The sequence below is a fragment of the Helianthus annuus genome, chromosome 1, assembly GCF_002127325.2.
Source record: "Helianthus annuus cultivar XRQ/B chromosome 1, HanXRQr2.0-SUNRISE, whole genome shotgun sequence".
In the NCBI taxonomy this organism is placed as follows: Eukaryota; Viridiplantae; Streptophyta; class Magnoliopsida; order Asterales; family Asteraceae; genus Helianthus; species Helianthus annuus.
The window spans coordinates 78216636-78230561 of NC_035433.2; positions in this window are offsets into that span (position 1 = coordinate 78216636).

The following is a 13926-nucleotide window of genomic DNA, read 5'->3' on the forward strand; positions in this document are numbered from 1 at the left end:
AAGTGTTTCATCTGACAGACACTTCTTCAGATTAGACACGTGAAAGACGTTGTGCACCGCACTTAGTTCTTTAGGCAGATTCAATCTGTAAGCAACCTTACCGATTCTCTCGGTAATTTCGAATGGTCCGATATATCGTGGATTAAGCTTGCCCCGTTTACCAAAGTGAACTACACCCTTCCAGGGTGAGACTTTAAGTAGAACCCGGTCACCGACCTGGAATTCTAGTGGTTTCCTACGCTTATCAGCGTAGTCTTTCTGACGGTCACGAGCTGCCGCCATGCGTTGTCTGATCTGGGCAATCTTTTCCGTTGTATCTACCACCATCTCTGGGCCCGTGATTTGACTATCACCGATTTCCGCCCAACAAAGAGGTGATCGGCATTTACGACCGTACAATGCCTCGAAAGGTGCTGCCTGAATGCTAGTGTGGTAGCTGTTATTGTAGGAGAATTCCACCAGCGGTAGATGCTTCTCCCAATTCTTGCCAAAATCGATCACACATGCTCTAAGCATGTCTTCTAGGGTTTGGATGGTGCGTTCGGACTGTCCATCCGTTTGCGGGTGATAAGCAGTGCTCATGTCCAAACGTGAGCCAAAGGATTTGTGCATAGCTTGCCACAATTCCGAAGTAAAACGAGCGTCTCGGTCGGAAATAATTGAGGTTGGCACCCCGTGCCTCGAAACTACTTCCTTTAAGTAAACTTCCGCCAAGGTAGAAAACTTTTCTGTTTCCTTAATAGCCAGAAAGTGTGCGGACTTGGTCAATCGATCTACTATTACCCAAATAGTGTCATTTCCGCGTTGAGACCTAGGTAGCCCTGTAACAAAATCCATGGAAATTTGCTCCCATTTCCATTTTGGGATTTCTGGTTGTTGGAGTAGGCCTGCTGGCTTCTGGTACTCTGCCTTGACTCTTGCGCAAGTCAAACATTTGCTGACATATGTTGCTATGTGGGCCTTCATGCCAGGCCACCAGTATGTAGTCCTCAAGTCGTGGTACATCTTATCCGAGCCAGGATGTACTGAGTAGCGGGACTTGTGGGCTTCGTCCATCACGAGTTCACGTAAATCTCCATAGAGTGGAACCCAAATGCGCCTTGTTACATAGTAAGCCCAATCTTCTTTCTGTTCTAGTCGCTGTCTCGATCCCCGCAGAGACTCAGCCCTGATGTTTTCCGGTTTCAATGCTTCAACTTGAGCATTTCGGATCTGAGTAGGGAGGTTAGACTGGATGGTAAGTTGCAATGGTCGCACGCGCTTTGGTATAGTGTCCTTTCGGCTGAGGGCATCTGCCACGACATTGGCCTTGCCCGGATGGTACTTGATGGCGCATTCGTAGTCATTCAAGAGTTCGACCCATCGACGTTGTCGCATGTTTAATTCCTTTTGCCTAAAGATATGCTCGAGACTCCTGTGATCGGTGTAAATAGTGCACTTGGTACCGTACAGGTAATGTCTCCATATCTTAAGAGCAAAAATCACTGCTCCCAGTTCCAAATCATGCGTAGTGTAGTTTCTTTCATGCGTCTTAAGTTGTCGAGAAGCGTAGGCAATAACTTTCTCGCGTTGCATCAACACGCATCTGAGCCCATGGATAGACGCATCGCAGTAAACCACAAAGTCGTCAGTGCCTTCAGGCAACGAGAGAATAGGCGCACTGCAGAGGTTATCCTTTAGCCTTTGAAAGGCCGACTCCTGAGTTTCATTCCACTTGTAAGCAATGCCTTTCTGAGTGAGAGTTGTGAGGGGTTGAGCAATCTTTGAGAATCCTTTGATGAATCTGCGGTAGTATCCTGCCAATCCCAAGAATTGGCGAACTTCGGTTGGAGTCTTGGGAGTGGGCCAATTCTTTTTCGAGTCGATCTTAGCGGGGTCGACGTGAATCCCGTCCTTATTGACCACATGCCCAAGGAAATGAACCTCTCGAAGCCAAAAATCACACTTCGAGAATTTAGCGTACAATTGCTCATTGCGTAAGAGTTCGAGGATAAGGCGTAGGTGTCGTTCATGCTCTTCTTGACTTTTCAAGTAGATCAGGATGTCGTCGATAAACACAATCACGAATTTGTCGAGGTAAGGCTTGCACACTCGGTTCATGAGATCCATGAAAACCGCAGGTGCGTTAGTCATTCCAAAAGGCATGACGAGGAACTCGTAATGACCATAACGAGTCCTGAACGCAGTCTTAGAGATGTCTTCATTACGAACTCTCAGCTGATGATAGCCTGATCGCAGGTTAATCTCAGAATAGTAGCTCGATCCTTGCAACTGGTCGAACAGGTCGTCGATGCGTGGGAGAGGGTAACGATTCTTGATGGTAACTTTGTTCAGCTCACGATAGTCGATGCACATTCGGAATGTGCCATCCTTCTTCTTGACAAAGAGTACTGGCGCTCCCCAGGGCGACGAACTAGAACGGATAAATCCTTTATCCAATAGTTCCTGTAATTGCGTAGAGAGTTCCTTCAGTTCTGCAGGGGCTAGACGATAAGGCGCGCGAGCTATAGGTGCTGCTCCGGGAGCTAGCTCGATTTGGAATTCGACCTGACGGTGGGGAGGGAGTCGAGGTAGTTCCTCAGGAAATACCTCGGGGTAGTCACGTACTACAGGAAAATCTTCAATCCTCTTTTCCTTTTCGTGGGTGTCGGTGACAAGTGCTAGGATAGCGGTGTGCCCTTTTTGTAAACACTTCTGGGCTTTTAGAAGCGAGATAATGCCTGTGACTTCTCCGCCTTTGTTACCTTGAACGATGAGGGGTTTGCCAGAATGGCGAGGAATACGAACCGCTTTCTCTTGACAGAGGATCTCAGCGCGATGTTTGGATAACCAATCCATACCAATGACGACGTCGAAGCTTCCAAGTTTGACAGGGAAAAGATCGATACTAAACGTTTGGCCAGACAATTCTAGTTTGCAATCTGGATCACGTGCGAGGCCTCGATGTTTCTACCATTGGCTATCTCGACGAGGTGCTTAGAACTTAATAATGCAGGTGAGTGCTTAAGCTTCTTACTAATACGTAGGGATACATAACTAGCATCGGCTCCGGAATCAAATAACACAGAAACATAACGATCATCAAGTAGGAACTTACCCGCCACGACGTTGGGGTCATTCCTTGCTTCTCCAGCTCCAATCACAAAAGCTCTTCCTCTTGCACCATTCCCAGCATTGTTGTTTTGCTCATTGTTCCCAGCCCCCTGGTTGTTGTTGCGATTCTGATTCAGTTCAGGGCAATCCTTCCGCATGTGCCCTGTTGCCCCACATTTAAAACATCCGCGGTTGTTTCCCTGCTGTTGTTGCTGTTGGGGTTGTTGCTGATTCTGCCTTGCTGGGAACTGACTTCTACAATCCTTGGCTTCATGCCCCATCTTGTTGCATCGCTGGCACTGACCTTTGTTACATGCCCCATTGTGGTGCCTGTTACACTTGTTGCACTTAGGGTAGCTTCCCCGGTAGCCACCCTGTTGCTGAGGGCCTTTGTTGTTTTCAGCTTTCCTTTGCTGGGCTAGGGCCTGAGTAGAGTTAGCATCCTTGCCCTGATTTCCATCCCACTTTCGTTTGCCATCACTAGAAGTTCCTTCCGCAACACTGATCCTTTTGGGCAACCTGCCCTCTTCCACAGCCTGGTTGGTGAGTTTGTGGGCAAGACGAACCACAGGCTGTATAGTAGTGAGGTTGGCCGAGGTCACATGGCTCCTGATTTCTGGGACTAAGCCTTTGATGTACAATTCGATCCTTCGATACATGGGTCGGGACATGTTTGGGCAAAGTGCAGCATAGTCGTTGGACAGCTTGGTGTAGGTCTCAATCTCTGACCCAACCATCTTGAGACCATAGTACTCGTCCTCGAGTTTGTGGATGTCATCCATGTGACAATACTCTTCCTTGATCATATCCTTGAAATCTTCCCATGCAGTAGCATTAGCAGTCTCCAAACCAAGCATTTGAATTTGCGCTTTCCACCACGAAAGCGCGCTTCCCTCAAGAGTACCGGTAGCAAACTTTACCCAATTAGCTGGGGGACATTCGCAGACAGCAAAGACAGCTTCCACCTTCTCGATCCAGTGTAGAAGCCCTATGGCACCCTCAGTGCCACTGAAAGGAAGAGGCTTGCAATCCATGAAGGTCTTGAAAGTACAAACACGTGGTTGCACAGGCGCATGCTGACCTGTTGTGAGAGTGATACGCATGGGTTTAGAGGTGGAAAGACGATGTGGCGGTAGGATCTAAACATCCTAAAACAACGAGCTTACCTCCAGGGTGAGCTGCGAAAGCTGCAGCCACCGTGTTGATCAGGTTAGTGAACTGAGCCTGAGTCATGTTGACGTTTCCTCGTCCGCGTCCACTCATCGTCTTCATAGCCAGAAAACATAGTATGAGTGTGATGTCATAACATAGCGAGAATGAGATAGAAGAGGGGAGGCGTATCTATCTAATTAGGCAAACTAGTACGTATAGTAGAGCAGAAAGCATAAGACAATCAAGCAAGTAAACATGGGTCCGAGCTATGAGGTCAGATAAGTCGAGTCTTGCACTTGGAGTGTAGTGTCGTTACGAGTCACGAGTTATAGTCTGGTTTTTCTCAAAAAGATTTTCCCCTTTTTAAAACCAAGTTCACTATAACCAATGGCTCTGATACCAATCTGTCACACCCCCAAATTCCACCTGCGGAGTATCATCCGCTTGAGGGCGTGACCGACCAGGATCCAGCCACCAATTATATTGAATAATTGAATTAATAACCATAGTAATACTTACTAACCATACGATTAGCAAATATCAAGTTCAGAGTTTAAAGTTTTAAGTTCAAATAGTAGTAAGGAGCGGAAGCAAAAGTAAAACAGTTTTAAACAAGGTTCATAGTTCATGTTTATTTAACACCCAACACAGGGGTGGACGAACACTACACATCCCCAAGCAGCAGCTCCTCAGTCACTGGTTACCTGCAAAGCATGCAGTAAGGTGTCAACAATAATGCTGAGTGAGTTCACTAGTTGTCCAGTTTTAATTACCAAAAACTTGTTTCACCAGTTAATTTATCCGTTTATACATGCCATGGGGAGCTACCCCAAAAGTTAGCGACTAAACTGTTTTTCCAATACCGAACACTAGGTAACCGTTTGTGTTTCCGCAGGATGCCCCGATGTCAATGTTCTATCATCATTGACGGATGCCTGAGTACATTAGTTCACGACCGATCCCATACCATGGCACAGTGTGAGGTTGGTAAGACCTAAATAGCTCTATCAACTAATAACCCGTTCGCCTGGCCCCGGCGACTAATCGGTATTATGTAGTAGGGACTTGAGTGATAGAGTTTCGTTTAGTGCCGTATGTTGCATTCCGTATAAACAGTAATTAACTAAAGGTTCCCAATAACAAGGGAAGAAAGTAAGTTGTATCCCTCATAAGGGGATAGTGTTGTTTTTAGTTCCGTTTCCCAAACCACCGGGAACGCATGCTTTAGGTTGTGAACTCACCTTGGGTTGCTCGGTAGATTAAATACCCGGTCAATCACGTTGGTCACCACGTCCTAGCATAATTACCAAATATAGGTCAAGTTGGGGTACAAGTAATCACGTATAGCAAACACGTATAGACACACTTAGCATGCATACAAACGTACAGTTGGGTTATTGGGCCTGCCCTAACATTTTCACAAATAAGCAGTAACAGAACACATGCAGCCCAGTCAACAGATAGCCCAACAAGTCGTGGCCCAATAACACGTAGGCAGCCCAGTCGAGACAAGGGTGGTCTCGACTCGAGAATACACGGTCTCGAGTCGCAACCGGGAGATCTCGAAGAATCACGTTTTGGTCTCGAGTGTGCTGCTTGCGAGTCGCAATCTCAGGAGTCTCGAGCCCAGTCTCGAGTCGAGATCATATCGTCTCAAGTCGAGACTTAGTCGGTCTCGAGTCCCTGAAGCTCGTCTCGGTTCATCATGCTTTGGTCTCGAGTCGCAACCAAGGGTTCCGACTCGCAACCATGATTACGTGCACAGAAATCCTTCTAGAACCTGTCACATGTACTAACCAATAGAATTGTGTAATCGTGATTTGGTGTACTATCCAATGAGAATGCACAAACATGTTTTGTTGTCTCATTTACCAAATATTCAGATCAAACAAAGCCTATACAAATATTTTTCATGATCTTCAAGTAGTTCATCATGCATATTCAAATATTCAAACCAATCAACTAACATTTAATCCTTGGTTCTTAACACAACTTCATAACATGAGATGAGACAATCATTAAGCACCATATTTGCCCTATTTTATCATTATAAATCGGATGGTAATAATCATCAAACATTGATTTATACACACACATGTTCATTCTTCACAACCAAGCATTTATGAGCAAAATAGCTAAGATAGAAGGATCACTCTAACACTTCACATAATCCGAATGGTTCTAATTACCAAACCGTTCACATACAAAACATGAAGGAGCATGGTTAATCAAGCAAAACATGTTACTCATATCATCAAACAAGCATCTTTACATAACCATCATACACAACAACAATCTTTAAACATTTAACCAAAAGCGATACTAACCGGCTAGACTTAAGGTGAGAGAATATGATGAATAAGCTTCCAAGTAAGATCCGAAGCTTGAACCGGAAGTCCTTGCTATTACCGGTTTTGATCCGAGAGAGAAAGGAGATGAGAGGAGGTTGATGATGATCTAGGGTAGGGTTTTAGTGAGAGAGAAAGAGTGAGTGAGGGAGAGTGTTTGCAAAAATGGTAAAGGTTGGTCACCCTCAAGGGTTTTATACCCGTCTCGAGTGGGTTGAGGGCTCCCGAATGGGCTTCTCAGTTGCATGGCCCAACCGGCCCGCTTGTTACTGTTCACTCGAGACCGGGAGTGGTCTCGAGTCGGGTCCTTGGGGTCTCGGCTCACTTGTAATATACACATATATATATATAACGTACATACATACAACACATAATAACAGAAAATTCATAGTTTCTCATTTAATAATATACGTACACGAAATGTTTAAATCAAGAAGGTTGCTCGGGAAACCCGAAGTGTCACATTATCCCCAAGTTTTAAGAACTTTCGTCCCGAAAGTTAAGGCAGTCACTGTCAAGCCAGTAAAAGTGAGGATGTTTCAACGGGGTGTCACATATTTGGTATCAAAAGAATTTGTAAAACTCATTTTATAGCCCGAAAGGGCAAAACCGGCAATAACCGAAATAAGCTTAGAACTCTAAGTTATGCTCAGCCTAAAAATAAATAAAAATCTCCAAAAATCCCAAAATATTATTTTATATCAGTAGGTAAAAAGTTTGATCTCAAAAATTGTGTTTAGATAGGCTATACGCTAATTATGCCATTTAATTACTTAAAAGCTTTTTAATTACGCTAATGAGCATAACTCTTAATCTAGACCTCAAACTGATGTCAAATTTTAGGTACCAGTTTATAAATCAGTAGTGAAGGTTCCTACGTTTTTTTTTTACATTCTCAATAATCACATTTTAAGGTGAAAAGGGCATAATAGTCAATATTTAGGCAATTAACGGAAACTTGCATAATAATTGGACAACTAATGAACCAAGCCGTATAATCACCGAGGGTTATACTAACATGTGACTAGGTCCAAAAGAAGCTCTAAGGCAATCCTAAACTAGGCTTAAACGGGTCAGAACTGAAAGTCAAAGTATAAGTCAAACTATGCGACTTTCGGTTCCGAACCGGACCTAAACTGAAAATTGTCGGGGTGAACATCTTTAGACATGTTCTTATATTAATTACCAGGTTATATTAATGATAAAACAGGTTGTATAGGTTCTGTTGACTTTTTTAAGATCAAGTTTGACCCGACAATTGACCTAGATAGAGTGGGAATCAGAGGGTACCCTTTTAAGGGTTTATTACCCACATAATTACCTAATCATAGGTATTTTTAATTCGAGATTTGACATGATAATTATTGATTAATCTCGAAGTCAAACCTTAATTACGACGGTTTGACTTTTAGCTAATTAACTAAGCTAAACTGAATTAAAAAGGACTAAGGACACTTACAAGAGTCCTAAGTATGCTTATGGATCCTAAGAGAAGTTGGTTGCTGTCCAGAGAGCTCCAGAGATCAGTTGAAGTGAGTTTGAATGAAGTGAACAAAATGGTTGCAACTTCATTCTCTTATATATTGAACCCAAATGCACAAGATCATGCCAAACTAGTCTACATGTGTTGCAAGATCATCCCAGGTGTCCCTATGATGCCAAAACCAGTTGCAGGAGCCTCAGTATTCGAATACCACTCAAGTATGGCGGTGCAACAGGCTGAACAGGCACCTGTCCAATTTCTGCTGCCAACGACTGTCTTACGGACCGTAAGCCAAAGCTCTTGCGGTCCGTATTCTCCTCTTGCGGACCGTATGCTCAAACGGATGCGATCCATAACCGACCCTGGCTTATATCGCCCAGTTCCATCTTTACGGACCGTAAGCCAAAGCTCTTGCGGTCCGTATCCGATGACCAGAATCCAAAAATTTGTAAACTTCCAAGCTTTGACCATGCATTCCTTACAAGTCCGAATCTTGTGCTTTCCTTTTCAGTAGAGGGACCAAGTGCTCAGACCTTGCATGCTTTGCGTGCTCTTACACATTTTGGCTCTTTGTGTTGAATGCCTCAAGTGCCAACATTTTCGAGAACTCACATTGGATCCAAGTCTAGAGTCATAATTAATTTGTTATTTACGATAACCAGATTTATTTGCATAATTTAGATGTTGATTAAATATATCATGGTTAAGGATTTATTAATATGTCGCTCAGAGGTATAAATTAACATGTCGACGCTTTTAAATCCTACCGTACATCTTTATCTGGATCCGTTATCATAACACGGTTGTATTACATGACACGTGTCTTTATTTTATTGGGTATGATTTTACGAGGTGTTACATCAATGTCGAACACTTGACCCATGAGATTAGGTTTGCAACCAAAAGAACATGAGAAGCTTCTATCGATTACTATCAGCTAATTCTACTACATGCTTAATTTACAGAAGGGGTGGAAGTCAGTCCTAACTAACGATTGAACCCCAGAGACACATAACTCAAATCGGCACCAAAGTCGAATAAAATAGAATCAAAAAGATCATTCAAAGAAGACGTACCGTTCTCAGCATTACCCTTCATTGCGAGCTTCCCTAGCGCCAATAGTAAATACCCTTCCACTTACCCCGTTCCCACCATGGTTCCCATTGTTGTAATTCCCAGTATTGTTGTTGTTGCCAGCATTCTGATTAAGCTGAGGGCAATCCCTCTTAAAATGACCCTCTTCTCCACACTGAAAGCACCCCATTTGATTTTCCCGATTCTGTTAGGGCTGCTGCCTCTCCTGTTGCTGCGGCGGCTTTGGGAGCCAGACCCTACAATCTTTGGCCATATGGCCCACCTTGTTGCACCTATGACATACTCGGGTGCATGGCCCGCGATGGTGGAACATACACTTATCACACTTTGGTAGCTTTCCCGTGTAAGAACCCTGATTTGAATTGTTGCTCTGATTCTGATTCACAGAAGGCGACTGGCTGAAACTACGGTGGATGTTGTTGTCGGCCCTTTTCTGAGATTGGTTGGCACTGGTTGCTTTGTCAGTATCGTTCCATTTGCGCTTGTTATCACTGGCAGGTATGGTAGCTGTAGCAGTCGAAGTATACAAGAAACACGTGGCGGCAAGTTGCCACGTTCAACCTCTTGGTCAGTAATCTTATGTGCCAAACGGACGATACGGGGCATATTGTCTAAGGTGCTGTTTGTTTTTTCTATGGGAAAAGGTCTGTAGTCTGCGGACCACATCTGCAGACATCTGGAGGAGAAGAGGTGGACCAAAAGTCTGTAGTTTGCAAGGAGAAGTGGGTTTGTTTTTCTTTCTTCTACAAAAACACTTTTCACACACATCATATAACACACACTTCTCCTCTCTCTGCCTCAACTCTCTCTCTACAATCTGCCATAGCACCACCACCACCGCCTATAGCACCACCACCGCCGCACCACCTCCACCATCACACCACCGCCATCATCTACCGCCAAGAACAACCATAACCACCCACCCCGTCTGCCTTCATATACCACCACAACCACCCACCCCCGTCGTTTAACCACCACCGCAGTCGTCGTTCACCTTTATCAGCAGTAACATACACCTTAGCAGCAGTAACGTACCCCTTAGCAGCTGTACCCCTTAGCAGCTGGTGTTAAGCCCTTGAGATACAACTCAATTCGCCGATGTGGGGGTCGAGACATGTTAGGGCACAAAGTTGCTAAATCATTAGACCTCCTAGTGAATGCTTCAATCTCAGATCCCTCCATTTACTCGTTCTCCAGTTTCTGAACCTCATCACGAGGACAATACTCCTCCCTCATCAACTCCTTGAAATCATCCCAAGTGGTGGCATTCGCCATCTCAATACCCAACATCTGAACCTGGGCATTCCACCATGTCAGGGCACCATCCTCGAGTGTGCCCATAGCATACTTCACTCTGTCCCCAGCAGGACAGTTACACATTGCAAATACCGATTCTGCCTTCTCGAACCATCGCAGGAGTCCTACAGCCCCTTCGGTCCCACTGAAGGTCTGTGGCTTACAATCCATGAACATCTTGTACGTACATGTAGGTGGAGCAGGTGGATTGTTTTGATTCGCAGGTTGACCTAAAACGTAAGAACGTACAACGCACAGGTAAGATTCGAGTATACGACACAAGGATAGAAAGTAATTGGCACATCTCGTACCAGCCTGATAAGCCGCTAGGACTTCAGCTACACGAGTGTTGATCAAGTTGGTTAATTCGGCCTGCGTCATAGCAATGTGGCCACGTCCATGGCCTCGTCCGCTCATGTTTCTATACAAGAAGAGGAAGGATTTAAAATGCAATTTCGAGTAGAAGTCAAGTATTACTATGACGTCTATAGACTACTGAGTTCTAACATATCACCAATTAGCCGAGGGGAACCCTTTTCACACTCGTTAAGCCTCACTGGGACTCACATGCACCTCACGTTATTATTATGTGTGCACCCATAGTAATAAGGCGTTTTGCATGCTTATCTCAGTGCCTCTTCGCTTGCGCTAAAAGGTTCCCCACATTCAAATAGCAAACGAAAGATTTTACAGGATCAAGAATCACAATAGTTAATGGGTAGTGTCACACTAACAGATCACATAACAGGGGTTGGTAACATAAGGGATCATACTGTTGTGCCAAGTGTGCATTCACGTGCAATGTCATACATAAGTGTACACTAGATATACTATGCAATAGTAAATGAGAAACGAACCTTGCAGTCTTGAGCTGAGTGTCATGGTCGATTTCGGTACTGTTTGGTTATAGTCTGGTTTTATGAAAACGTTTTAAAACCAAGTTCACTATAACCAGTGGCTCGGATACCAAACTGTCACACCCCCAAAATACCACCTAGGGAGTGTCCCTGTCAGGCGTGTGACAAACCAATAACGAGCCACTAATCATATTGAACCAATCACTAGTGTTGAATAAAATCATCAATTATTCTGAAAAGTACCATCAATAAGTTTAAATGAAAACCAACATGTTCAGCGGAAGCAAATAAAAGAAAACATAACTAACTGTTTCAAATTAAATGTATGTAATCAATAAACCCATCATTCGTATCCAATCAGCACGATCCATGACCATTCCAGCTACTTCAGACAGCAAGTTCCAAATCCACATAATCTAACAACCTACGAGCTTGCAACAAGTGTATCAGACAACGTTGGTGAGTTCATAGTTATATGAAAACGTTGATTACCAAGTGTTTAGTTAATCCATTGAAATTTAGAACCCGAAAGTAATGTTGATAATACCCCGAATACAAGACGACTTCTGATTATTTTGCCCTTTCTCCAATGCTCCTATCAAAGCATTGGTCATGACTAGGTCATTAGTTTAACACCCGTCCTCCCAGGTACGGGGTGAGGTTGCCAAACCTAAGTAGCGCTACTAACTAATACCATGTTACCTCCCCGGTAACCAAACAACACGGGGGGACTTTAAAGGTGATAGGAAGAGTATATTATCCAACATTCCCGTTTTTACCCAAAATACTTATCCCTCCCCGGGATACCCACTGATTGTCCCAACCACCAGGACGCATGCTCAAGAGATGAACTCACCTTCGATTTGCTCGGTTAGACTAAATGCTTGTTTAACAGTTGATCAATCAAACCCTGTCGTGGTTATCAAAGACAGTCAGTTCATGAATTTACAATTTTCGTATCTAGACACACGTATTGCTCAAGTAGTAAACAACCAATCACATAACATCACGTATGTCATACAAGCATCCTAGTCATAGTACATTTACGATACAAGTTCACATAATACACTATTCGCACTCGGATCATGAGTGGTTTCGTATCACAAGTTTTATAGCCTAAACAACGCTTGACAACACAATACACTATTTAGATTAAGGTGCGGCCCACCTAGTTTCAAGCCCACTAAGTGTGGTAACCCCGCTGTACGGCCCAGATTTAATACATGGCCAGAACGTAAGTTGCGGCCCAACATGCATGTCAATATTTAGGAATTTAGTGCCACTAGCCCATCCACTTGATCCATGTTTCCCCTAACACAAACCACCACTCATGTTACCCTGCCCAACACAACAGGTCTCACCCTAAGATAAACCCCACTACCTCCCACGGTCCACTAGTTTAAATACGATCTGATCCAACAAGGCCCCTTAATCCTATGCGGCCCAACTAACAAGGACATAACTTAATCCCATTTACTCATTAAAACGATCATGAAACAGATTATCAGTATGGACATTCTAGATTTCATATTATTCAATCAACACGTGACAAACTACCATGTATTATAATTCACGCATACATATTCATATAGTGATCAAGCAACATACCTATCTAGTTCTTTAAATCGAACAGGTCCTAATCATTACGTGGCCCAACAAGTCTGGCCCAGTTGTTATGTTACACCTTTAGTTAAGTGTGTACCCCATGTGAGGCCCAGATCTACGCACAACCTTGCCTGGCCTGTTAAGTTGTGCAATACTCAATTAACTATTTCAATTATGCCAAACAGTTTCGTTATCATGATCATTTAAAATCAGTCCCTAATATGTTCTTAACCAATTTATATGCATGAATACACCACTAATCATATATATGAGACCCTCACCTATTAATACAAAGAATCGAGCCATAACAATTAAATTCATCCATCAATTATCAAGCCATACTGATTTATATATTAATACTTCATATCAATTCAGATTACATCAATAAAATAACCAATACCAACAAAGTAGTTCTCAAACATGAACAACACACACACACACATATATATATATGTATATATATATATATATATATATATATATATATATATATATATATATATATATATATATATATATTTGCATGAATCAGAACTAACCTATTAATGTATAAACCAAGTAAAAGAATAAGCTGCAAAGGGAAGAGGGTTTCGAAGAGGGGGGGGGGGTCTGCTACTGCCTTCGCGCGTCTAGAGAGAGCCTAGGGTTTGAATATGTTTGTGTTATTATGTAACGTGACTACATATGTGTGTGTATATATGCTATCAATAACCGGCCCCGAAACAATGACCCACTTGGGCTCTACTAGGCCCAACATAATTCCAGTGTGTATATGAGCTCGTGTTTGGGGCTTCAGGTGTGTGTGTGTATATAGACTCACAATAGCCGGCCTAATACTAAGTGTGTGTATGAATAATCTAAGTCCAAGAGCCGGCCCCCAACCCATGTTCTACTTGGGCTCTATCCGGCCCTAACAAGACACTAGTCCAGTTACACGTGCTCGGGTTTGGGGCGATTACCTGGTAGCCGAAGTGGGCTCAAGCCTACCTAATTGGGT